The sequence below is a fragment of the Prinia subflava genome, chromosome 2 (genome assembly GCF_021018805.1).
Source record: "Prinia subflava isolate CZ2003 ecotype Zambia chromosome 2, Cam_Psub_1.2, whole genome shotgun sequence".
In the NCBI taxonomy this organism is placed as follows: Eukaryota; Metazoa; Chordata; class Aves; order Passeriformes; family Cisticolidae; genus Prinia; species Prinia subflava.
In genome coordinates, this window is record NC_086248.1 from 101,350,174 (window position 1) to 101,375,761 (window position 25,588).

General features: G+C 39.8%; 1 long non-coding RNA gene across 3 annotated transcripts in view; it reads right to left on the bottom strand.

Annotated features, from left to right (window-relative positions):
- Positions 1-25,588, bottom strand: part of LOC134547799 (uncharacterized) — a 180,488-nt gene that overhangs the window by 106,895 nt on the left and 48,005 nt on the right. For 2 of the 3 annotated variants that reach the window (XR_010079609.1, XR_010079607.1), the window contains exons 3-4: positions 19,739-19,876; positions 11,236-12,405 (exon numbers count right to left, since the gene is read on the bottom strand). This is a non-coding gene — a long non-coding RNA (uncharacterized LOC134547799). Of the gene's footprint in view, positions 1-11,235; positions 12,406-19,738; positions 19,877-25,588 lie in introns of those variants that run through there. The other variant, XR_010079608.1, reaches the window with a different exon arrangement.

Below are 25,588 nucleotides of genomic sequence, written 5' to 3' on the forward strand. Positions count from 1 at the left end.
CATTATATCTGCATAATAATCCATCTCCCTAATGAGAAGCTGGGTGCTTTTTGCAGGCTCAGGCTGCTCAGCAGTCACTGCAATCCTACAAAGAAACGTTCACTGAGCTCTGCTGACTCATTGCAGCTTTTGATTTATTCCAGCTGGCAATAAGAGGAGACAGAGTGTGGCTGGGAGGGGTGGAATTGGGCTGGGTGGCTGTCAGGTGAGGAGCACCTTGAGTTTGTGGTTACCTCATTATTAATGAAAACTCTAACAATATTCACCCCCTCCTCAGAGCCTTTGCATGGATGCACAGGCCTTGGAACTGTACTCCAGCCTAAAAGCAGGAATGCAGGGAGATTCGGACAAGGAAATGAATTCTTCACACACCTTCCAGACCAAGGCACAGTTTACATTCACAGATTAATTATTGCTTATATTTGCCTTTAATCTGCATATGTTTCATAAACAATACACACAAAGCGTGCTCTTACAATTAAGAGTAATCTGCAATTACTTCCAGCCAGGGTGTAGACTTGCCTGCCAATTAATTACAGAGTTTGTGGGAAGTGATTAAAAACTAGGCAACTGAAAGGCTAAATACAGCAGAGCAGTTGTCCTGATGAGGCAGGAAATGAAAATGTCCTCAGGTATTTCATGGCTCTGTTCTTGTGTCCACAACCGAAGACTGAAGATAACACATTAAAACTCCACTGGTAATTTTCCAGGGTGCCAAGATGATGTTTCCTACATTCAGCTTGCAGGATTTATAGTGCATTCCAAAATATGAGACTCTTAATGGTAACAGCAGATCAATCCTTCTTTTTTAAGTTACAAATGCTTTTTAAGAGCATTTTTCCTAACAGCCCCTTGACTTTATAACTGCTGTAATTAATGTTGACAGGAGCTGTGCTCCCAGATTTCTCATGGTTTGAACAAGGACGTACTATCACTGATTTAAAAGTTAGAGGGGGAAAAGGAACTTGTAGGAAAATACCGGGATGATTAAGTTCAGTCATCTGAAAATTTACTTTATAATTGTTCTGACAAACTTCTCATGTTCCTTTTTCAGGCTGCCCCTAAACATCTGACTGGAACTACTGGGACTCTTCTTTTAGTTTCTAACCTTAAATATATTCATACTACTCTATAAGCACTTGCTTTTGTGCCAATGTCTTTTATCCTTCCTGGAGCTTCAAGATCAGTCTGATCCTGGCTGCTGTAGGTATTTCTAGATAGAGGGTACTGCTAAGTACCTCCTGTCCAAGTACCTCGGGCAAAGCTCCCAGGCACAGGCAATACTTAGCAAGCTCAGCTATCAGTGATTTCAGGTCTTTGCAGGTTCAGCTCTATAGTGATTTTCGGCTCATGAGCTTGCTAAGTGCCTTGGCAGATGCAGGGAGAGAGAGGAGAAGCGCTATATGAGGTTCCACAGATGAGTCTTTATTGGCATCCTCTGCGAAGGGTTTCAGGGACAGCTCTTCTCCTGAGCTGGGCAAAAGTGGGGTTTATATAGGGTACCATGGTTTTGAGAAATGGTCCAATGGTATGAGTCAGGGTGAAAAGCGACCTATTGTCTTTGTCCTGGTTTGAGGGGGAAGTGAGTTTTCCAGGAAGTTGAAATCAGTGGTCAGGTTTGAATGTTGGCACCTGGAGTGGCCACTGAGAGGTTAGACATGCCTCTGAGAACACAAGGGGTTAAAAGCAAAGACTTCCAGAGGGATTTCCTCTTTGGTTCTGGTGGCAGAGTGAGTACACATCCTCCCCCCTCCAGCTCACAGGGCTGGGTGGGGGAGGGGAAGAACCATGCAGAGCCCCATCCAGGATGGAAGGGTGGAGAACTGTGGAGGTGCCTTCCATCCCCGTTCTCCTCTCCTGACCCCCCCTCCCCCCACCCCCCCGAGAGAAATTGCTGCTTCGAAATTGATATTGGCAGCAGCCGGCAGCGGAGAAGGAGCGTGGGGGAAAATCACCCGGCTGCATGGGGGAGTGCTGAGCCTGAGGCCCTGCCGGGAGCCAGAAACTTTTAACTCTTTCTTAGGCAGAAGAAAACTTTTTCCAGATATTGATTCTCTTGGCTGGTGGTTTGAGAGAAGAGAGAGAGACAGCCTGGGACTGAGATGTCAAAGGAAGATGAAAGGAATCCCAGGTGGGCAGATATGAAGAGGAGTGGCTTTTTGGGCTGGACTTTTCTTGCATAATGTTAGCCACAGACTGAACTTGAATCCTACTGAACACAAGGACTGTATTTGGGTGGATGCAGTTGGCTCGAGCCAAAGACTTTGTGGCAGTGATTTGCCACTGTAGGAGTGGAAGGAACAAAGAGAGGAAGAGGGTGTGGTGGCGCCCTCTGCCTTCAGGGATGAAGATCTCTGTTCTTGGAACCCTCGGCCTCAGGGGAAAATGGGGGGGACTGCTGTCCCAAAATGAGAAGATGGCTGGTTTTTGGCACTTGGCCAAGCATCCTTAAAGAGCCCTATATGCAGTTTTGGCCCATGGACAGTGGTGAGAGCACTGGACATGGAAAGGAGGGTGTCACCATGGCAGACTTCTCCGGGCAGTGCCATGGGTGACATGGGACCTGTGTTTCCTGTGGGGGCTCTATGGTGCGAGAGAGACTCCTCTCTCCCTTGCTGAATTGAAGATTAGTTCTTTGAGTGGTGATTGTTTTGATTGAGAACCCAGGGTTTTGTTTGAGCTAGTGAGATGGAAGGGAACATGTAAGTATAAAGGTTTGAGCATAGAAGTGTGGAAATTGGGGCAGAAGAAGAAATGTTCTGGGAGGTTTTTATTTCTGGTTTTTGTGTGTTTAGGTTTTTCTCTTCTATTACTGTTCTTATGCAGTTTAATAAAGTTTTCTTTCTATTTTCAAGTTTTGGGCCTGCTCTGCTCTGTTCTTGATCACATCCCACAGCAGTTGTTAGGAAAAACATACACTCATGGGTGCACTGGCATTTGGCCAGTGTCAACCCATGACAGTCTTACAGGGAGATAAGAGAAGGTCTGAGAGCAGGAGAGGGGTTATTTGGTCTAGTCACCATGACTAGGCATTTCTTTGTCTTTAGGCAACTGACCACCAGAGAGGCTTCTCAGGCTTCATGGCTGCAACAATGTGTTATCCTGATTCTTATTTCAGAAAAGACAGAATTATATTGTGAGATTCAGTGCCACAAAGTGTTGGAATTATAAAGGGATGAATAAGAAAATGTGGAAATTAAAATATATTACCTCAAAACCCAATCAGGAAGTCCATCAAGGGCTATTAAAATTCATATATAACTTTTTACACTTCAGATTGAGAATGTACAGTAGAAAAACATGTAACTCTGCACTTTCTAGTCCCTATATTATTGCCATAAACATCCAGTATTGGCTACTAGCAAAGAAAAGGCAGTGGAGCAGAGATACCTCCTAGGCTGTCCTTAAACAATATTTTCCATGTAGATATAAATCAAGCTATAAAAATTATACTAGTCACAGATTCTTTTCCACCTAATTTTTTTCACTTTATCTAAATTGCCAAAAGAAAACCTTTCACTCTAAATACTGAATTAGGCTCAAAATCTCCAGTGCAGCATCCCCCTAGATTCTGTGATGGAATGGAATCTTATTTTATAAAAAATGAAGGATAGAAGTGATGAAACACTTTTTTGTTGTTTTTTTTTCTTTCAAGGAATTCTTGAAAAGGCCTCTAGATATTAAATAAGATCAGTCAAAAAACCATGTCCATGATGAAACTCTTCATAAATGAGGCCATAAATAGCAATGTTTTCATTAGCCTTGTCCACATGAAAGAAGCTTCCCTTTGGGCTAATTAACTTTTTCAATAACTGTACAGGAGACAGAATGTGGCTTGACAACACTTGATGTGACAGTAACAATAAGACCAATTTTGCTTCTGCACCATGCACTGTAAAGGCATTACCACAGGAACATTTATCCTTTTACCCTTTCTGTGCTGAGATTCATTGCTTTGAACATGCCCAGGCCCACAAGGCTCGAATATTTTAATCATTGATGAGGGAGGGACTGAAGGGCCATAGGAGGAGAGACAAGATGCTTGTATAGCCAGGAGCAATACGTTTATGAAAATCCCCTCATGGTGAACTGTGTCTCGTCCTGACTGAATCAGGCTTTCAGTGCTGCCCCTAAACTATGACCAACCACGGATTTTTAACACAGAACACATTTCCATACGGAGTTAGCAGGCAGGCAGGAAGTCCTGCCAGGACATTATATCTCTTGGCAGATACACTACAGCAACATCTTCTTTATAATTAAATGGGAATTTATTCAGGCAACAGGTGCAACGGCAGCCTCTGAAAAGCTGATGCCAGCTCACATCTCCAAAAATCAGGACGTGCTTCTCCAGAGACCAAGGTAAGCGAATGATTAGCCTGTGGAAAGATTAAGGGCTAAAGGCGGTTTCGTCCTGTCAATTAATATGTTTTACTACTTTTAAGTAATAGGATTTGGGTTGCTGGGTTTTCACAAAAAACCAAATACTAATCACAGAGCCACAGTTTGGGTTGGAACTTATAGATCCTCTAATACAACCTCCCCCCAGGGACCCAATATCAGTCTTTGTATTTAAAATATCATCCTTGCTTACTATGACAGAAGTTACTTCTATGACTTATTTACTTCTAAATTATTGCTGTTCTGATTTGGATTTTTTTAAAGGGGGAAAAAAATCTTTGCTTGCATTAGGTGACCATTTCTGGGCTTAAATCCCTATGCAGTATTTTTGCTTTGCAAAGGTTCTTGTAGTATTTATTATCTTGAAAACCTGAGCTCATTGGCTCAATTGAGAGAGAGACACAACTGCTCCTAAATCACTACAAAAATCCTTGTGTTGGCAAAGTGCTGAGTGGAGTAACGTGTCTGAGAAAACTCCAGAGGAAAGAAGATGGTGCAGAAACATAATTAAAATTCCTCATTTTTGCTGATTGTTCTTGAAAACTGTTCTATCTCAATATTATGAATGAAATATTCTTGTAGAGAGAGGTTTTCAGCTGTAAAGCAGGTTATTGTTATTAAGCGTAAAAGAAAATTTAAAGACTAAAAACTCTGGAGAATTTTATCAAATTTCACTTCTAAGGAGAAAGGAAATTAAGTGAAAATTTTCCAAAAATGGAGCAGATGTTACTCTATGAAGCAATAGTAGAGCAAGTGAAATTACAACCTGAGAAGAGCTTCGCTCAGAGCCATAATTTTAAGCACTCAACACTTATGATTAGGGTCAGATTTAAAATTAGCTATCTGATATGTGAAAGCCTAATGCATCCCACTGGATGTTTTCCCAGCTATAACCCAGCTTTCAAAATGAACAAAATAAATATATGCTTCTGGTTTGAGATGCTGAGCTGCCAGCTCAGAGTCTTGTCAGAGACTTTTCCAAAGAATTTATTTTTTAAATATCATGATGTGGAGATAAATGAATACTCAGTATCCTGCAAAAATGGGATTTTGGCCTGCAAAATATCCCCCATGGTTTGTTTTAACATTTGTGTTATTATTATTGTAATACTATTAATATTGTAATTATTAGTATTGTAATATTATTTTATATTTGAAACATTTTTTGCATTGACTTATTATCAGTATTGTAAAAGCAGTTAAAAAAACCCTTTAAAATTATTATAAAAGATTCACTGTAATTAAAATAGACAAAAAGAATACCTCATTTCCTGTCTAGATATTTTTAAGAAGTATGCTTTCAATCAAATTCAGAAAAAAATAACATTTAGTTCATAGCTCCCATTCTTCACACAGCACAGGATGGAGCACTTTTGCTGGGATTTCTGCCTATAAAAAGAGAATGTCACCAAAAATATACATGTTCATCGGAAGCTGAGGATTAATAAATATTTTACTGCTAAAAAGAATTGCCCTTGGATCCTGAAAGTGTTAATATAATTAAGTGAAAAACATATGATTATTTCAAGGGCCAATTCTTGCCTAGTTTGGCAGAATCTATCCCAGCAATTATGGTGATGTGTCATCAGCTGCAAGTTACTTTGATGTCTTGTTTGTTAAATATGACTCCTACATACAAAAGGGCTTTAGTTCCTTAATTTGCAAAATACTTTAGCACATAAGAACAAAAACTCTTTTAAGAGCTACAGAAGTGTCACCCACTATAGGAGGTAACAGCAAATTAAATTGGCAGAGGGAAAGAAGAGGAGAAAAATTATAATGGGTGTACAGAATATCGGAGTATTGAGTCAGGAAGGTACATTTAGACTGATGAAATGTTCCTTTCAACTAAGTGCAATAATGAGGATGAGCTCACTGTTAGATTTTGACTTGGAACCTGGTTTTGTTTATGGGAATTGCAGTTTAGGTTGCTCTCAGGTTAGGGAAACCCAGTGCCTGTCACTGGGAGACCATATGCTCCCCCCACTCAAACCCATCAGACATCAGTAGGTGAGCACATTTTTGAAGCAGCAACTCTAAAAATATCATAGTGAAGGGAAATATGTCCCATCAGAGAGACTCAGCACAGAAAAACCCCCCTCCCTGAGGCTTTGGGGAAGCACAACAGCAGGAGGTACAGAGGATTCCTGGTGAGTGAGATCAGACACAATACAGAGCACACTGCATTTCAGCAGTGGATATTATCATCTCTGGAAGGAATAAAAGAGCTGGATAACCCTCAGTCATTATATTTCTGAGAGCTTCAAATCACTGACAGGCAGAACAAGGTGAACTGTTTGAATAAAAGACACTGTTCCCCCAGAAAAGCACAAGGACAAAACTCCAAATTTGCAACAGAGTACAGAAGACAGAATTGATGCTCCCACATTATTATCAACCCCAGGGATTTTTTTTCTTACATACTATTTTTTAATATAAAGAAATATTTTTTTTCCTCATTCTCTCTTATGTAAGTGATATTCTCATTAGGGAATTATCAAAAGTGAGAATGATCAGTGCTGGAATTTAATAAATTTAATAAATTTATAAATAAATTTAATAAATAAATTCTAATTCGTTTTGGTAGCTCCTACATTTAATTATTTTTTTAAAATTTTTTCTTTGTTGGGAGAGCTAGATTAAAATCATATTGCAGAGCAATAACTTGGGAGGAAAGGGACCATGCTCAGTGAGAGAACATGATATACAGTGGAAAGTAATCACAGCCAGGAGCTATGATGGAGGAATTAGATTTCAAAGGAGAATTTCACATTTTCCAAGATGTAACAGGACTAATAATGCTACACTGATTCATACAGATGTGCAAAAGCCTTAGAGATGGGAAAAAATTCATCTAAGTTAGAGGAGGCAATGTCAATAAGGTGCTTATTTTAAAACGTTTCTTTTTAGTTGACTATTTTAAATGTATATCTGACCTTAAACATCAGTGCACACCTTAAATACAGAGTACTTTGATGACATCTCTGTCTTAAAATGGGCTAAAATCATAGATGGATGAAGACAATCCAGGGAAATCCTGAACAATTGTTTTTTTCAACCAACTTCAACCCTTCTTAAGCAATCATGTTGCTCAGGAATCTACTGAAGGTGAGAGACTGTTTCATTGTCGGAACTGAACATCATGCAAATATTAACAGGCAGTGGAAGGGCTGGACTAGAATGGAAATAATTTTGTAGCATCAGTTTATAGGTTTCTGTTCAGAGATTAAAGAGAAGGGAGTTTAAACATTCATTGCACTCTCCACAGAACAGGTTTGCCAAACCAAAAAAAATAGAACTCAGTGCTCAGAAGAAAAACCTGCTTGTACCCTTCTGAATCTTAACCATCAACAGTAAAATAAGTCTGCCTCTGCCCAGAGGAGCAGAGGAAAGAAAACTTGTGATGCAGAAGAGAAATGAACTCCATGCTTCCCTTTGTCATTAGACCTTTCTTGAAGAGTGTCATTTCCAAAGACACACTATAGGTACTGAATGACATACTGTACTCAATTACAGCTTTGTGATGTGATCAGACAGGTTTTGAACATCAGCAAGGACAGTAATTTTCCTTGCAGCACCCACAGAAATGTCTTTTCAGGGGAAAAAAAAAAAAATAAAAGAGAGAGAGAGAGATAGAAAGACAGTCGCATTTGACACTGGAGACAGAGAGTGTGTTCTTAATGGGCTGCAGAAAAAGCCTAAAAGCATTCATTTCTCTGAGTGACCCCTGCAATGCACCTGTTGTTTCCAAAACATATTGCTACAAAATGGATAAGGGACAACTGTGTGAAGGACAGTTAAAACTTGCACACTTGGTCAGTTTTTCAAATTATTTTGAGGCAAGACATGTGAACAGCCTAATGCAGACCACTTCAGTACTGTTAAAGTAATAAACTACATTCTGCCAGCCAGAATAAACATATTAAACATATTAAACATAGCAGCAAAAGAGCTTTAAATGAGACATTATTTCCTGTCTGTATTCAGATGCTGTGTGCAAAACCCAGACACGTGTAAACCTACAGTTACTGCCAAGGTATTCCCAAACTTTCTGAGAGGGCTGTATTTCCTACAACACTGAGCACAGTCACACCCCCAATCTCTTACAGCACAGCAGCATTAACCCCTTACAGAGCCATATTCAGACAGAGGACAGTCACATAAGTCACTGGCAGCTTCATCACTATGACAACCTGAGGACAGAGGCAATGTCAAACATTTCCTCTATTGCTGAACAACTGCTTTGAAAATAGTGCTGCCAGTCCAAAAAAGAAGAGATGACCAACTTTGTCAATTTGACTGATTATTTTGTTTCACCCAAATTCCAGGAGTCAGTTTTCCAGACTGGTGCCTCACAATGTGGAGCACACAGAACCTAAGTACAAATTGAGCTTAGTAGAGTAGCAACAAATGTTGAAACACTCACTCTAGAACCTTCCTATCGAAAAACCTGGCACAAAGCAGGAGAGACAATCCTCTCATGAATGTTGTTGCTTTGCATTTAATCTACATACACAGAATAGTCAAGTCCTGTGTAGGCGTATTCTAGGGTAGGCATGTCCCTCTTCAGTAAGAGACAAGGCCAAAAACACAGGAAGAAGATGAGGTTGGCCACTGTCTGCCCCTGTGTCTTGGTTTGAAAGACAATTATCTGCTAGGGAGGGGGTAGGACCTCCCTAGAGATGGAGAATTCAAATCCCCTCCCTCCAAATTATTATGATTTAGAAAATTAAAGGGCTTTCAGGCAGAGGTATGGGGATAGGAATAACAGCTCTTTACTGGTATGTATGACAAACAAACAACAACTACAGCATTAATAATAAACAGAACCATGAACCTCGAGGGCTTTCTTTCACAAAGTGAGGGGCAGTTTGATCTCAATGCCTCTGTGGGCCTCCAAGAGACCAAGCTGGAAGGGTGGAAAATCCCAGGCTGGTGGATAAGATCAGATGTTCTACGCTGGTAGCTGGAACGGCAGAGATGTCCTAGCAGGGCGGGGCAGTCTGGGGCTACAGAGGAGCAGAAAACCTCAAAGCAGTGCTGAAGAAGCCACGATGGCAGGACAGGGCCGATCCAGCAGGGCAGGAGGAGGCGAGCTCAGAATTCCTGAGCACCCAAGCAGATGATGGTAGATTTCCCAGGACGGGACAGAGTGATGGCAGCGAACTCTTCCCGCAGCGAGCAGCAGCCCGACCGTCCTCTCCGATGCTGAGAGCAAGAGAGACCAGCTGCCCTCAGCTCTGTCCTTTAACTCCCCGAAAACTCGCATTATCTCTCCACTCTGAGAGAAACTCCCAGAGACCCAAAAACAAAAGGTGTAGCCCGGTGCTACACTCTCCTTTGGCCACTTCTTTGTTTTGGTCAAGTACCCACAAGCACCCAGTGGTTAGTCTCCGAGCAACTTATGGGGAAAAATTCCATAAGTAAAAAAAAAAAAAAAAAAAAAAAAAAAATTCCACCCCAAACACCCTGGGTGTGCTGAATACACCAACTTCCCTGGAACTGAGAGACAGCATCACTGGAAAGTCTGGAAACAAACAGTTTTATTTTACTTTCTGTGGAGTGGGGCAAATTGCAATTAAGTTGGTGAAACAACCTAATGAAACTGGGTGTGAAATGTAGAGGGGAAGGGAGAGTGAGATGGAAGATTTTCTTTGTATTGTTTACAAAACCCAGCACTGTTAAACTCTGAAAAGAGGCAATCAAACTGACATTCTCTCACCCTGCAGTTCAGGACTGAAGACTTATGAAGAACTCAGCAAAACAGGAATAAAGATGTTGCATCTACATACATCTCCCCACAGCAAGCAGCAAGAGAGCTCATCAGTGATTTTTATATTGCACTTCAGAATGCACATGAAAATCTTCAAATTGCCACACACACACACACACACAGAGCCCTTTGAAAAGCAGGTCCATCTCTCTGTTAGGGTCAGCTCTGCCAGGAGTCTCCCAGGGCTAGATGAATTCCCATTAGTCCTCCAATAAATATGAAACACACAGTGAAACAGAAGAGAGGGTTGGTGTTTTAGGTGTCTTGTTGAGATTTTCCTGTGTTCAGTGCACTCAGCAATATAGAGCAACCTTAAAATTGTAAGTCAGAGCTATCTGCCAACTCTGCTTGCCTTCACCACAGAAAGAAAATCCTGAACTACATCCCTCCTTGGGGTCTCTGCCTGAAGACAGCAGAACTGCTCTGCATAGGAACTTTGGCTGAAAAAAAAAAACTTGAGATGTAATTTTGCAGCTGCATAGGAACTTTGGCTGAAAAAAAAAACCTTAAGAGATGTAATTTTGCAGCTGCAGACTACTGTAGTGATGTTGCATGAAAAGCAACTCATTTTTCTTCACTGCCTTTCTAAGCAGTGGCTTAACTGCTGGTCTAACCTTTTTTCATGGGACAGATGATGGATATTTCCCTGGCATTGATAAATGCAAACTCTGCCTCAGATTTCAATATCTGGGATTGGTTTTAGCATCAGGATTAAATATTTACCCTCCACAGCCTAAGAGAAGAGAAATCTTTGAAAATTCCTATCAATCAGATTTCTGGGCTTTTTCTTCATTCTAAGCCTGAGTTTGTCACAGAAGACTTTGAGAGTTATGAAGTATTGCAGCACCTGTTGCAATATATGTTTATACCTGGATGTTGGGGGTTAGATTTGGTTTTTTTTTCTTCTCACAGAATTTCTTCCCATAAGTTTCCAAGAAGCCTTAATGACTACTTAGTCAGAACAAAAAGGGGTACTTGAGAGATATAGCAGCACGAGGCTACACCTATTGTTTCTGAGTCCCTGGGAGTGTCCCTCAGAGGGGAGAGATGATGAGCTTTGGGAAAGGCGAAAAGACAGATCTGGGGAAGGGGGAGGCACTCTTGCTCTCAGCGCCGAGGAGGACGGTCAGGCTGCCCTCTGCCTCTGCCTCGTCCTGGGAAATCTATCTCATCTGCTGTGTACCCGGGAATCCTGAGCTCATTTTCTCCAGCCTCCCCCCACCGCCGCTGCTTCTTCAGACCTTTGAGACCCTCCTGCTACTCTGTAGCCCAGCACTGCCCAGCCCTGCCGGGACACCCCCTGCCATTCCAGCTACCAGCACAGAGCTCCTCATCTCATCCACCAGCCCGGGACTTTCCACCCTTCCAGCTCAGCCTCTCGGAGTCCTGCAGGGGCACCGAGATCAAACTGCTCTGGGCTTTTGTAAAGGAAAGCCCTCAAGGTTCTTGGTTCTGTTTATTATTGATGCTGTAGTTGTTGTTTGTTTGTCGTTTTGTCATATATACTAGTAAAGAACTGTTATTCCTACCCCATACCTCTTCCTGAAAGCTCCTTTAAATTTTTTTAATCGGAATAATTTGGAGGGAGGGGATTTGAATTCTCCATCTCTAGGGAGGTCCTGCCCCTTCCTAGCAGATATCTGTCTCTCAAACCAAGACACTGGAAAACTGACCTGAGGTCAATTCTAGCTCAATCTATATTAATTCTGATTTTAAAACAATAACAACCCTTCTTATTAAACAGCTAATTCACCCCTGAATTGCATTTCATCTTTAGATTCAAAGTACAATTCTTTAGATTCAAGTTTAAAAAAGTTATCATTTTACCCAAAATCAAACAGAGTAAATAGGCAACACTATCTCTTTTTTTCTCTCTTTGTTATACAAGAGTAGAACAGCAGAACTTCAAAACATCTGAGGCAGAGAAAGCACTAAAGCCATTATCATCACCTGTTTTGAAATAAAGATTAATTCCCCACCCTCTCCAGCCTTCAAATCCTCACCATTGAACTCAACCTCAAAACACTTTTCCTGCTGCAATGAGTGCAGGAGCTGAGAAATAAGAGAAATATACAGATAAACCCACATGTGTGACATATTCACTTATCTTGAATCAATGGTCATGAAATAGCAGTACTGAGCTCTTGCCTGTGTGTAACAAATAGCAGAGATGAGGTAGACACAACTCACATCCACAGGGGTGCTCTACATCACTCACAGCTGGGGAGCAACTAGAGAAGAAATTAAAGGTCTTTATGTGATACTGTGATAATTCTAGATAATCTGCCTTTTATCCTTCCTTTTCTGCTGTTAGCAATATCAGCATCACTAACCAATTAATGAGCACTTTAGGAATGCTAATGAAGGTAGAGGAGGTGCCTGCTTGATGTGCACCATTGATTTTACTGCACCAGCTTTTCTGGAGGGCACATGGAAACCCAGGGAAGGCAGACACCTTCCCTGGAAGCACAGCAGAGCAAAGCTGCTGAGGGAAGGGCACTGCCAGCACTGGCTTTGTTACCAACATGCTGCCTACCTTTTGCCCTCTGCAACTATAACATGAAGATAAAGGCGTTTGCTGGAATTTAAAATAATTTTGGGATGCAAAGCTTGCATAAAATCTGCCTTGGAATTTTGCATCCCTACCAGCAAGTCCACTGTCTCCAGTTTTCTGGGAAAGAAGAAAAAAATAAATACCAGAGCAATGGTTCTCTAGCCTAGTGCCACATCTCTGGGCACTTAACAGCCTACTCACCTCTGCCCACTATCCACTGACTACCAAATTCTATTTAATATTTCCTTACTGTCTTGGATGGTGGACTGGAGAGTATAAGTGTTAAATCAGCATAAGAAAATGGAGAGGTGCAAGCAGCCTAAGGGACAGAATCAGAACCCAATATGAACCTGATAAATTGGAAAGAAAACTTTAAATTAGCAAGATGCATTTCAATAAAGACAGGCTCTAACCACTACACTGAGTAAGGAGAAATTGAAAACAGAAAATTCAAACCACAAAGCAGCTGGTGATGCAACAGAAGAAATGATGAGATCTATGTTTGTAACACAAAGAGATATGCACACACTGACTATTGACAGTGCAGACCAAACAGCGGCTTTGAACTCCAAATACATCAATGCCATGTCACACACCTTCTAAGAGTTACTTCTTTGTCATTCACAAATGCCCAAGTCTTAAAGTATAAAAAGGCATGTTTTTATCATGTACTGAAAATATATTACATATGATGGGAGTTGCGTCATAAAATGTTTTCTTCAATCTTATTTTCAAATTATTTTAACTTCTGAGGGATACCATTTATCTAGATCAGGAAAAGCAACAAAAATGGGGACCCAGCATATTACAGCAAACACAGGTGGAATCTTTATATAATAGAGAGATAGAGATCAAAGGAATGTAACAGCAAAATAAACAGACAAGGAGAAGCTACATCAACTTGCAATGTCTGATTCTGTGCCAGCACAGCCTGCTAAGCAGTACCTGGCAGATTACACTGGCAGGCACCAGAGGACTCTCACCCATTTGGTGCTTGCTCATTCTTCCCCTCACTCTTGCCCTCAGTGTGGAAAACATTCAGCCATTGAATTTCAAGTGCCAGTGTTTGCCAGCCCCGTTTCTGATTGCTTCTTCTTTGTTTAAATTAGAAGCTCTCAGCAGCAAGTACCTTGTTTCATATTATGCTACAAAACACCCACCACTGTGTTGATATTCTAAAAAAGATAGACAAGACAATGGTCTTTCAAAAGGCTGATTAAGAAAAGTTATTACTCATCTCCAGGGCCTGATACAATTCCCTTCAGGAAGATAAATAGTGCTACAAATGTAGGCCTTTGTGAATAAGGCACTGAGACGATAAAAACTCAACTTCCATAGGAGGAAAGATATACATTTGAGTTATAACTGCTTTTGTTCTTGTGTATGGGTTTCCACACAGAATTTAGCTGCAGCATCACTAAGGGGGAAAAAAAGGAAAAAAAGAAAATTAAGTAGTATTAAAACACACGGCATCTATACATTACTGAAGAGACTTCTGGCAGCAACCACCATGTGATAAGAGTGTCTATAGTTAATAAAGAAGTCCAGTAAGTTTGTTGAGAGATGTGAAACTGTCTGGCCTAACAAAGCTTGAATCTTATGTGAGTCTTCCAAGCATCTTCAATAAGTCAGCTAAAACAAAGACTACCACTGGAAAGAAACTAAACAAAACACATAGGTCATGTGTTTTCTAAAAGCTCTTGGAGACATGTTTCTCCTTAGAGATTTGCTGGTATTACTGCAACGTAAACACATCTAGAAGAGAAAAGGTCTTTGGGTTTATAAACTGAAAAAGTAATGAATGTTAAAAAAAACAAATAGATGAACAATATTTTTGCCAAAGGAAGAAATGGAAAGTGCAAGTTTATGCGTTTGAAGTATTCTGGCTTCTGCTTTTAGGAATAAAGCCCATCTGGATTTCTAACTTTTCACAGCAGTGTCAGATAAATACATACTGTAAATAAATGCTCCATTTTAAGTAGCTCCAGTATGCCACTTTTACCTTTGTGGCACTAAAATCCCACTGGGAAGGGAAGTTTGCATGGAAAGTACACTTCCTACAAACAGATAATTTTTTGTCTTCCTACAGCTTAAAGATATGGCTGTATATAGGAATCCTTATAGGCATCACATACATCAGTGCAATGACATGACAGACTTCACATCCTGCATGGTGTTTGACCTGAGTTCTGCCCAAAACTACTCGACCATATCACTCATCACACATCCAAAAAAAATCAGTCCAAACAGTACTAGCCACCTTTTCTATTCCAACCTGGGAAGCTGGGCAATGGACTCAATTCCCAACTGCACCAAAGGGATTACTCTAAAATCTCTCCTAAAGAACAAGAGCAAGCATTGGATGTGAAGGAATTCATGAGGGAAGTTAGGCTGAATTCCTGCTTTCTAATGCAAGAAAAGCAGTGATTCCTGTCTCTTCTCTGAGATTCAAAAGATTATCCTAGAAAATCTCATTTTTTATGACAGTTCTCTACTAGTGGATTTCTTTACTTAAAAACAGCAAATACCACCAGAGCCTAATGTCCTGATTTTGCCAACATCTTCAGAAACAGAAATCACAGGTTGTTTCCATATTAAGATCTATTTAAAAAATCCTTGGCAGGGGGAGTCCTTTCCTAAACATTTAAAATTTAATTAGCAATTTCTCCTGCATTTTAAAAAAAATTATCAAAAGAATTACAAATGGCTATCAACTACTTGCATACTCAATAAGAATGTCAAAATAAACCTCTGCAGATTTCAATTCCTCTTATTTAGAACCAGTTAAACAAGAGAGAACCTGCCCCAGGCCTGGTAAATTTGAGGGGGTTTGATAATTTTCATTATACTGTCATAAGCAGCAGAGTTTCTCAGCTTTCAAATATTTCCAAATCACTTGAGCTGTAACATTTCTTTTGTGGTTGCTAAACTCTACTGAGCTATGTCCTGCCTACAGCAAGGCCCTGCAAGCTTTTTGTGCTAGAGAGGTTTTGACACTCAATAATTGGAAGGCAAAAGCCAAATGGAAATTAACTTCAGCTCAATCAGCCTTTAACATTCTGTAGTTATATCTAAAGAGTTGTCAGATGCTGATTAACCAGAGCTGTTCAGAACTATTTTGATGAGGGAGTCAGAACTAAACAAACAGATTCTTTTGTGAAGTGAAAAGGGAAAAAAAAAAAGAATAAAAGCTGTTGGCATGATGGGTTTGGACTTATATCACAGAGTCAAAGAATCTTATGAATTTGAAGGGACCCACTGAGTCAAACTCCTGGCCCTGCACAGGACCACCCTTAAGAGTCACACCATGTGCCTGAGGGCATTGTCCAAATGTAATGAGATTAAACCAGAAAACATTTAACATTTTAAAACAGAACCATACATGGGCTCACTGTAAAGTTGAGCTTGTTAACAGCTTATATTTTCTGTCTGTAAAGACAGACTTATAATCCATCTCTGATGAACCTGCAAAATCTCTTTAATCAGTAAAAGCCAACTAGATAAATAAAGCAATTTAGACAGCTGCACAGAACCAACTCATATTATTAGCAATCAGTACTATTATTGTTGTTTCTGAGAGCTAAGAAATTGGAATATTATTATCAAAACCCACATGTAGCCACAAAGAAATGACAGTTATCTTAATGATTATTTTAAGTCAAAGCAAGAAAGTGTCAATGGGTGGGCAGTTATCACTATGGAAGTAGCTGAACAGAGTATCAGAGGTGGGGTTTCTATCCAAATGTGATGTAAAGGATAACTTTTACAGAATTCTTGTAACCCAATACCACAAGAATACCTTTTATATTTCCTTCATGTGCTGTTGGAGAAAGCTCTGAAGGCTTCAACAGAGCTAAGACATAGAAATGTTAAATATCTGTCTGATAACTAAACACAAGTAACAAAACTGATGAAGTAGAGCTGAGAGCGAAGAAGGAATAGATATATAGTTAATTCAAGCAACTTTAGAACTGCTAAATACCAACAGCAGAAAATTTAGATTGTGAACCATTTTCCAGAAAAAAATAATTACAAAATCTCATTAAATTCAATGGAACAAAATCAATCCTTATAATTCTGTCCAACTTTAATGGAAGTTCTATCTATAAAACAGGTGTCTAAGGGGAGTTTTAGCAAAACAGCAAAATGTTGAGATTTTTTTAGTGGAAATGAAAATGACACTGAGATTTTAAAGCACAAGAATAGAAACTGCTTAGACTAGGGAAAATGAAGATACAAGGGGGAAAAAAACCCAGCCTAACTGTTGTTGCAGGCCAAATTGATCAAGGCCTGAAGGCAGAAGAGTTTCACAAATAGATTTCCAGCACAGAGAGAAGTCAACAGAAAGAGATCTGTAGGTTGAAGTTGACAACATGAATTATGGATTAAAATAATCCTACCTGCCCCTTCATGCCTCAGCCCACGTACAGATATTATAAAACAACAATTCATTATTACTCATTATCTTGGTGTTTGTTATCTCAAAGATGTCAACCCCAAAATAAAGCTTATCTGGCTTAAAAAATTCTTCCCCAGAAGGAATCCACATCTTGTAATGTCAAATATAAAACTTCCTGTTGGCCCAGGGAGGGCAGGACCCTCTTTGTCAGGTACAAAGAAACTTGTACCACTCTGCAGCTGCCAGGATTTCAGCTGCTCTTTCTGCTCCAGAGGTCCAATAGATCCAGTTTTTTCCAACAGGCAGATTACCTCCAATCACCCTACACCAGTTCTTCCTTGTCTTTGTACCTTTGAAAATTAGTTCTTCAAATTTCTACCTTGCTTATCTTATCTGCCAAAGACCCTTCCATTTAATTAGATTTTTTTTTTAATTTAGAGTGTGCTTCTAAAGAATATATTTTAGTTTCAATAAAATAATGCATGTTATCTCTTGAACACATTATTGGGGCTCTCCACTCTCCTTTTACATTCCAGGGTGTGCACATTGTATCTGTGATGCTAATAAGGTGCTTTTTATGTGTCTCCATGTTGAGCCCAGGGATTTAATTTCCTAATTTTTTCCTTTCAGGTGATTTCTAATTTTTTTTTTTTTAATAGAAAGAGTATTCTTTCTGCAGGCCAATATTGCTTTTTCACCCCCTGGTGAACCTCTGAACCACATTAGGATTGCTGACCTCACCCCATTCCCATTCATCTCCTCACAGGTGCTTAGGACTACAGAGAGACACTCCTGGCATTTTTATCTCTGTCACTGTGGTTCACTGGTTTAGCAATACTGCAAAGAATTTATTTCCACAAAGGTGGGAAATTGTTCATTTTGTGGCCTAAGTGGAGATGTACGGTCAGGCAAGGCCAATACCCCTGGCAAAGTCCTGCTGAGCTGTGGAAGTCTCCAGTGCAGAGATCACTCTGCTCAGCTGAGGGAAGTAGAGAGTGGGGCTGCTGAGGCTGCAGCTGCAACTAAAATCAGTATAAAAATGCTTATCTTTCATTTCTAAAACTATGTGAAAATACTTTATTCTATTTCCGAATTTAATTCTCCATGATTGTTGTAGTTGCAAAAGGAGAGGTCATTTCCATGAGAAGGAGGCCAAGAGAGCTGTTCAGTGAGGGGGAACAGATCTGTACTGGAACCTCTGTGAAAACATCATGAAACAGTGTGAAGGCATCTGGTTTATGACAGCTAAATAATACCCAAGCCTACTCATTTTGGTTAGTGTCAGAGCTGCCTTGCCATCTGACAGCCATCTGCTTTCCTTTTCAATTCCATTACATTAGGGAAGGGGCTGGAGAAAACTTTGAAAGCACACAATAAGTAATAAAATAAATAAAAGAAAGCAAACTAGATTTATTAAATCAAGCATCCTATGCAAGATATTTAAGGCAGTTACCTAAAGTGTTTGCATTTTAAAAAGGTCAAATAAATTAGCCATTGATGAGGGAGTCATTTTGTTTTGAGTTGCTTACAATTGTCTCAGAAATTTAATCTAAAAGGAGCTGATATAACGCATTAGTTTGCTCAAACTCCCTCAATCACTCTCTTACTGGACACAAATCAAGTGCAATGAAGGAGTGGGCTCATTTTTGAATTATTTGTGTATCTGGTAGAAGGACTACTTGCAGTTAGAACTACTACTATTATTTTTTAGGCATGATCAAAAATAAATGGGCTGAAAACAAACTGTGCTTTCTTATTGTTTCTTCAGGTGAAGTTGCAGAAAGCAAATGAAAACAGTTTTATTTCTGCTTGGCAGAAGAGTGTTCATAAATTTTTTAAATGGCTCAATTGAAATGCCTACAAACTCCACTGCTGCCCATTTGAAATGAGAAATTTTTGATTCACTTATGCATCCATGAGCCCAATATATTACTTATATTGGAGAAAGATGAGGTAAGAGAGAAAAAAACTGTTGTACTCAGGAGACCAGTGTCTGTTTAATCACCAGATTAAACAGTGTCTTGACAATAAAAAAAATTTAGAAGAGCCTTGAGTAGATTCAGTGTTTTTATTTACATCTATTGCTATTTTAATTTTAGTTAGCAGAGTAAAAATTTATTTGACTTTGTTATTCCAGAACAAATCTGGAGTTCCTTCTCGGTCTGTTAGCCCCAAATATAATTTAATCAGTGTTTTCTGCGACATTTGTCTGAGACAATTGGAAACCTTTGTAACCCCTTAACTGTTCCCAGAAGAAAGGGAATCACAGCAGCTACTGGACAATTATAGAATACTCAACACCTCCAGAAATATTCCAACAGTGAAGTGCAGGCAAAAAAGAACAAGAACAAATACCCTACCTACCCATTTTTTCCCTGAGGATGCAGCAGTCAGAATCTCTTGTTTCTAAAAAGCCACTGATTTTCATGAAACTTGTAGAAATTTATCTTTCTGATCTTCAACCTTTTGCCTGGAGTGCTTAAAACTTGACATTACTTTCTAGAGATTCTGCTGTGCAGGAGGAACTGCCCTGGCAGGCAGCAAACCTAATTTTTCCTTCAGAAAATAAGCTAAAATAGTACCTGGAATGTGTTTGTCCTAATTAACTTACCCTTGGCCAACTGATGATGTGGGTTTCTGAGATGGGAACAGCATCTGTCACAAGAATGAAGTCATTGAGTGTAACATATTCCATTCTTGTAGTTGTCTTCATTGGGCTTGTCTCACTCTTCAAATACCTCAGAATAATCTATGCAAGTGGAGAAGAAAGGAACATTTTAAGGTCAGTCACACCTGAAATCAGGGTTTGGAAGACAAAGTAAATAGGAACATGGCAGAAATACCCAGTTCTGCATTAACAGGCAGAAAATCTGGCTGTCAGCCTTTGACAATTGATTTAATTTAGATTTAAATTTAGCCTGACAAGGATATTTTTAGTTTCTGCAATTTGAGCATCTGATAAAACTCAGAGAATTAAAATTATGCTTAAATGCAGATCCTGGAATCAATCAGAACAAGCAAAAAAGGGTCATTCCCATTCCCTACAACTTGAGGTTTGTAGGCCTCAACCTGTATTCCTGAGTGAATCACTGGGAGCCTGATGGCTGATAAACCCAGGAAATTATTAATTAATATTATTTTTTTCTGATACACCTTTCCCACCTACAATAAAATGCAGGAAGTCTTATTCATACTGATCTAACACTATGAAAATAAGCAACTCCCAACATTAATTCAACAGTTCCAACTGATCTCCAGTGAGATAAATATTAAATGCATGCTTTGTCTTTTGGGCAGAACCAAACTGAACATACTCAAATTTATGCCTTGATTTTGCAAGTGTGAATTTGTCTGTATGCAAGAGAAAATGCAGATCTTCATGATACAAACTTGTAAATTTGTGCAAAAGTTCTATCCTATCTGTAAATGCTTGCATACAAAATGGATATACTGGTACACAGACAAGCCTAGTTTCCTTAAACAAAAGAAAATAGGAATTTAAAACTGCAATTTATAAACAGCTTATCATTACTTGAAGTTCAGTGATTTAGCACTAGGTTCTGAGTGCAACCTGGATCTAATTGTGTCAACAACCACAGTGGATCAATCCAGTCTACATTTATTTATTTATTTATTTATTTATTTATTTATTTATTTGAGTTTTCTTTTTCAATTAAAATTTTATCCTGACCAAATAATGCATATTGTCAAGAGAGCTTGCTACTGGAGTAAAAAACAAATGTATGTTTAACAATTTGGAGAGTTTCTCAGACAAGAATCTAAATAATAATTTTACTTCATTCGTAATGTGTAAGGCAGTGAGCTAGGTGACGTACAGCTGATAACAAAGAGGCTTTTCCAAAGCAAAGATATCATTCAGCAGTAATTCCAGATTTTCCATTTGAAAAGTCTCTGAAGATTATGCACATATTTTATATATATGTGTACATACACCTTCTTATTCATAAGTATATATTCAACATCACACTTTGCAAAACCCCATGTATTCCCAAAGGGAATTAAAAAGATCATAAAATCATCCCCCAGCCCACCCGCTTGCAGCCTGTGTTGATACCAGGGGTGCCCCAATTTAGGTGCAGCTTGACCTTATTAAACTCCTGAGATTCAACCTGGCCCACTGCTCAAGCTTGTCCAGGTCCCCCTGGATGGCATCCAGATAACATTGTCAGAATTAAACGTGTAATGTAATATTTCAAAAGCAATTTACTCAAAGCTAAAAATATCAAGGAGACTAAATTAATTTGAGCTCTGTGGGCCTGATATTTTTGGGCCTTAGAGATTTCAGCCTGCTGGTAGCTGCTAACTCCTTTCCCAAGGGAAAAGTTTCTTAGGAAAGCTTCTTCTCAAAACAATGTTGGCAAAACAACTACCCTTTCCCAAAACGACTTTCCTCAGTAGTGTAGTAGCTAAAGTCCCTGCTTACCACATGGGTCGACCCAAGTTTGATTACTCTGAGAACCAGAAAGGCAAACACCACCTGGAGAAGATTGTTTTGGAAAAGGGTAGTAGGTAGTCATGTTGTTATTCCGTGCCATCTGTAAACCATAACAGCAGCAATACACTCCAGGGAGTGCAGAATGGGCCTGACAACCAGACCTTCTCCATTATTGTGGAGTTTAAAGCAGTACAACAAAACTGCACCGTGCCCAGGCAACTGAAGATCTCCATCACTGCCCAGGTGACTTGACCATGGCAGGGAGATGAGGCAGAGAAAACTGATCTGGAATGCCTCAGATTTCAGCTGCAGGCCCAACACAAGCACTGAACTGCTGGATGAACCTGCACTGATCTCTGTTACCTGCACACTTCTGTTTGCTTTTTCATCCTTTCTTAATTCTGAGGGAGAAGGACTTTGAGGTTTGAGCTATAAGCTTCAAGGGTAACCTGCAGTACTCCAGGAATTTAAAACAAAAGGGCTTTTTAACATCAAAGTACAAAGTTACAGATTTCTTTGTTGGTTGCCACTTTGGATGCTCCTAGTACCCAGCAAACAGCCCAAAACTCCACAGGGTAAAACACAGTAAAAACGTCCCTGTGGTCTTTCTGGGTGGGCAAGATTGTGAAGCTCTCTAACCCATCTCCACAGGGACACATGTCAACTGTGATCAGCCATGGGCAGTTTTGGACTGAAATGGAAAAAGACAGTGACAATTGAGTAAGAGCAGCATCTGAGGCTAGAAGGCTTTAGGTAACAAAGATTTGCTGAAGTGACAGCAGCACAAATCTCTCTTCTACCCTTATCTGTTGGTTTCACCTCCAACTATCGGCTATTCTTTTGCCTTGAAACACTAAAGCCGCCACCAACACGTGAAGGGCATGAGGCCTTCTTACCTAGTCAGCAACGCTCTTGTGTAAAAGCACAAAGAAAAGCTGATGTGAACAATTGCAACAATGAAGGACAGTCAGGAATCACTCAGGAATTCTCACATACAATGTTTAACAGCAATATAAACACAGATTCCAAGAATTTCTGTGAAGATTAATCCACTCCTACAAAAGAGCTAAGTCAACCGAACAGTAAAGGAGAACCAAGGGCAAGGAAGAAGAACGATGTGATTATGGTGTTGCTAGGGAATCTAATACATATCTATGAAAGATAAGACAGTAGAATTTTTGGAGGTTTTGTTGGGGTTCTTTTAATGCAACTATATTAACTTTTAGTCTATAAGTAGTCAAGGTCTGAAGTCCTTAACCAGAGAATGTCATTTGACACAGTCTTACACATGGCCAGTGTGTAATAAGCACCCCTTGAAGATGTATCAAGTCTGAGGGTTGACCTGCAACTTCTCAGAGATGCTTAACAACAGTGAGACAACTTCTCTGGACGTGCTTTGTAAAAGAAAAGGTTTTAATAATGACAAAATAACAAACAGTATCAAACTAAAGAAATAACAGTCAAACACAGTGTAGAGAACACTCCTAACTGCTAAGGCAGTCCAAGAACGCAGTTGAGCAGTTCTGTGCAGTCTTTTAAGTACTGAATGGTCCAGGTGTGCTTTTTAGCACCATGCCCAGTGAAATTAGCAACAGGTTTTGAGGTTGCACAAAGCTCAACCAATGCCCCTGTGCTGGCTCTGGGCCAGTGCCGATGAGTGAAGAATGGAAATTTTTGGAAAGTTCTCCTTTTCCATAAGTTAGGGGTAAAACTGAAACTCCTTTTCCCTATTTGGAACCACCTGCTCAGGTGCGGGAGTGCATTCCTACAGTCATTCTGCCACAAAGACCCCTTCTGTTAGAAGACCACAAAACCACAGCTGAAGAGAGAAAAGTAAATGTTAAGAAATGAGTGTGAGTAAGTCTGATAAGTTCCAGACCAATAGTTCTGCTAAATCAGCAAGAAATGACAAAGTTAGGGCAAGAATCTGGCAAAGCCCACTGTCACACATGAGCATCAATACAGCGGAGCATTCACCCAGTCCATGGGGTAGTGTCTTGTTCTACAAAAATAAAGACCAAAAACCTGTTTTTATATCTGGTGTAACACAGGGGCCTCTCAGAGACCTTCTGAACACCTCTGTGCCCACCCATCAGCCCTACCCATCTCCTTGCACATCAGTATAACCCTGCTTCCTACCCCCACACCCAAGGAACCACTGGCCTTGGCCTAGTTAAGTCTATCATCTTTCTTAAGGTGACATATTTTCCATTCCCTACACAACTTCAACCCATGGATTTATGAGGCTGTCATAGATGAAGGTGTGCGTGTGCTGCACTCTGTCACCAAGATGAGGGGGGAAAGAAATGAGGGAAGTTGGTGAAAAGGCATTGTGGCATTTGACATCATAATTTGGAGAACAACAGCTGAGATTGTGGGCAGCTACTTCATTTCTGTCAGCCTGAGGCTTTCAGTGAACACTGAACTGTGTTTGCTTCAATCTCGATAAAACTCAAAAAACCCAAAAGGAGAAGCCACAAAAGGAAAGGTGTTCACTGAATTATGTAAACAAAAATCATGCAAAATTAAATGTATTATAATGAGCATACTATTTAATGGTCAGCAGCTCAGTTCATGATAGCACAGTGTCAGTGACCCTCTATGATAGCTTTATGATAGACACAAACTCTGCCTCTTGGTGTTTCTGTTTCCTGTGGCTCTCAGCAGACTAAATGACACTGCTGAATGCCTCATTCTCCAGGCCAAGTAACAGAAGCTCCTCTGTTTAAGGGACAGTCCAACGTGCACCTAAAACATTGTTTTTCTTTCTAACCTCTGATTTTCTATCCTGCTATTATTCAAATTACAACAATGTCCAGAGTCTACACTACTTCCATCATGCAGACAAGTCACAGGAAATAGTTGGGTTTCCAGCTGGAATGAACGGGAAGAATTTTAAGCATATGCTGAGAACAGTGATGTGGATATTTTAAGTGTCTTGTCCAAGGTCAGAAGTGAAGTCTGATGGCAAAATTAACCTACACAATTTCCTTAGGGTTAATTCAGTTCAGGAAGCAAATTCATATTTTTCGCCAAGGGCTGTGTGTAAGAGAACTGCTTTTCTGGAATATCAGATTGGAGTAATAACCAGGATTTTGTTCTACAGTGAATAGCACCAACACCCTCCTCCAGAACCCTCAATTTAAGGTCATGGACTTCAGCTAACTTAAAACCAAACATATAATTAAGATCTTGGCTGGAAAGAGGTTCAGTTAAGCCTGCAAACTGCTGCACAGCTATCCCTTGATTTTCAGACCACCTGTACTTTCTGCACAATCCCTGTTCTCAGATATTAAAGGCAGTCACATGCAGATGCATCAACAGGAATCACATTCATGTGTCAGGAAGGTATAATTTGCTACTCTCAGGAATCAAAAGAGTTCATCCAGATTTTCATTTGCATAACAAAATGAAAATTACTGTTCAGTTTCATTCCTTGATGTCTTGCTGACCTTTCCCTCCAACTGAATAGCTAAATTGTTTTTCATATATATATAAAGTTCACTTCCTTTAAGTTTAATTTTTATAATATATTTTTTGCCCCTTTCTTCAGCTTCTAAGTGCTTGTGTAAAATTAAACTTGTCCACCCTCACGAGCACTCACCACTTCCCTCAGTTTAGGTACCTCTGGAAATTTTCACTTTATTTCTTCTCCAGATCAAACCCAAAGATATTTAGTCATATCTGAAAGTTCAACTGGATATCTTTCTATCTGTTACTGAATATTCCAGTTTTCAGGCCATGTGACAATGTCCTCCATAAGTCAATCTGAAATAATTTTTAATTAAGCATTCAGAGCAGCTCCTCTGAGCTCCCTCTCTGAAGGCAAAGGACTTTCCTCACCTGACTCTCACCTGTGTCAGTATGGGTTACACAGCCTGAATTAAAACCTCAAACTGAGCAAAGAGCTTCTACTCAACTGCAACAAAATAAGTGACTCATAAGTGGTTCTGTGCACTCATATAGCCCTTCACAACTTTCTAACCTTTTTCCTCTCCGGATTTG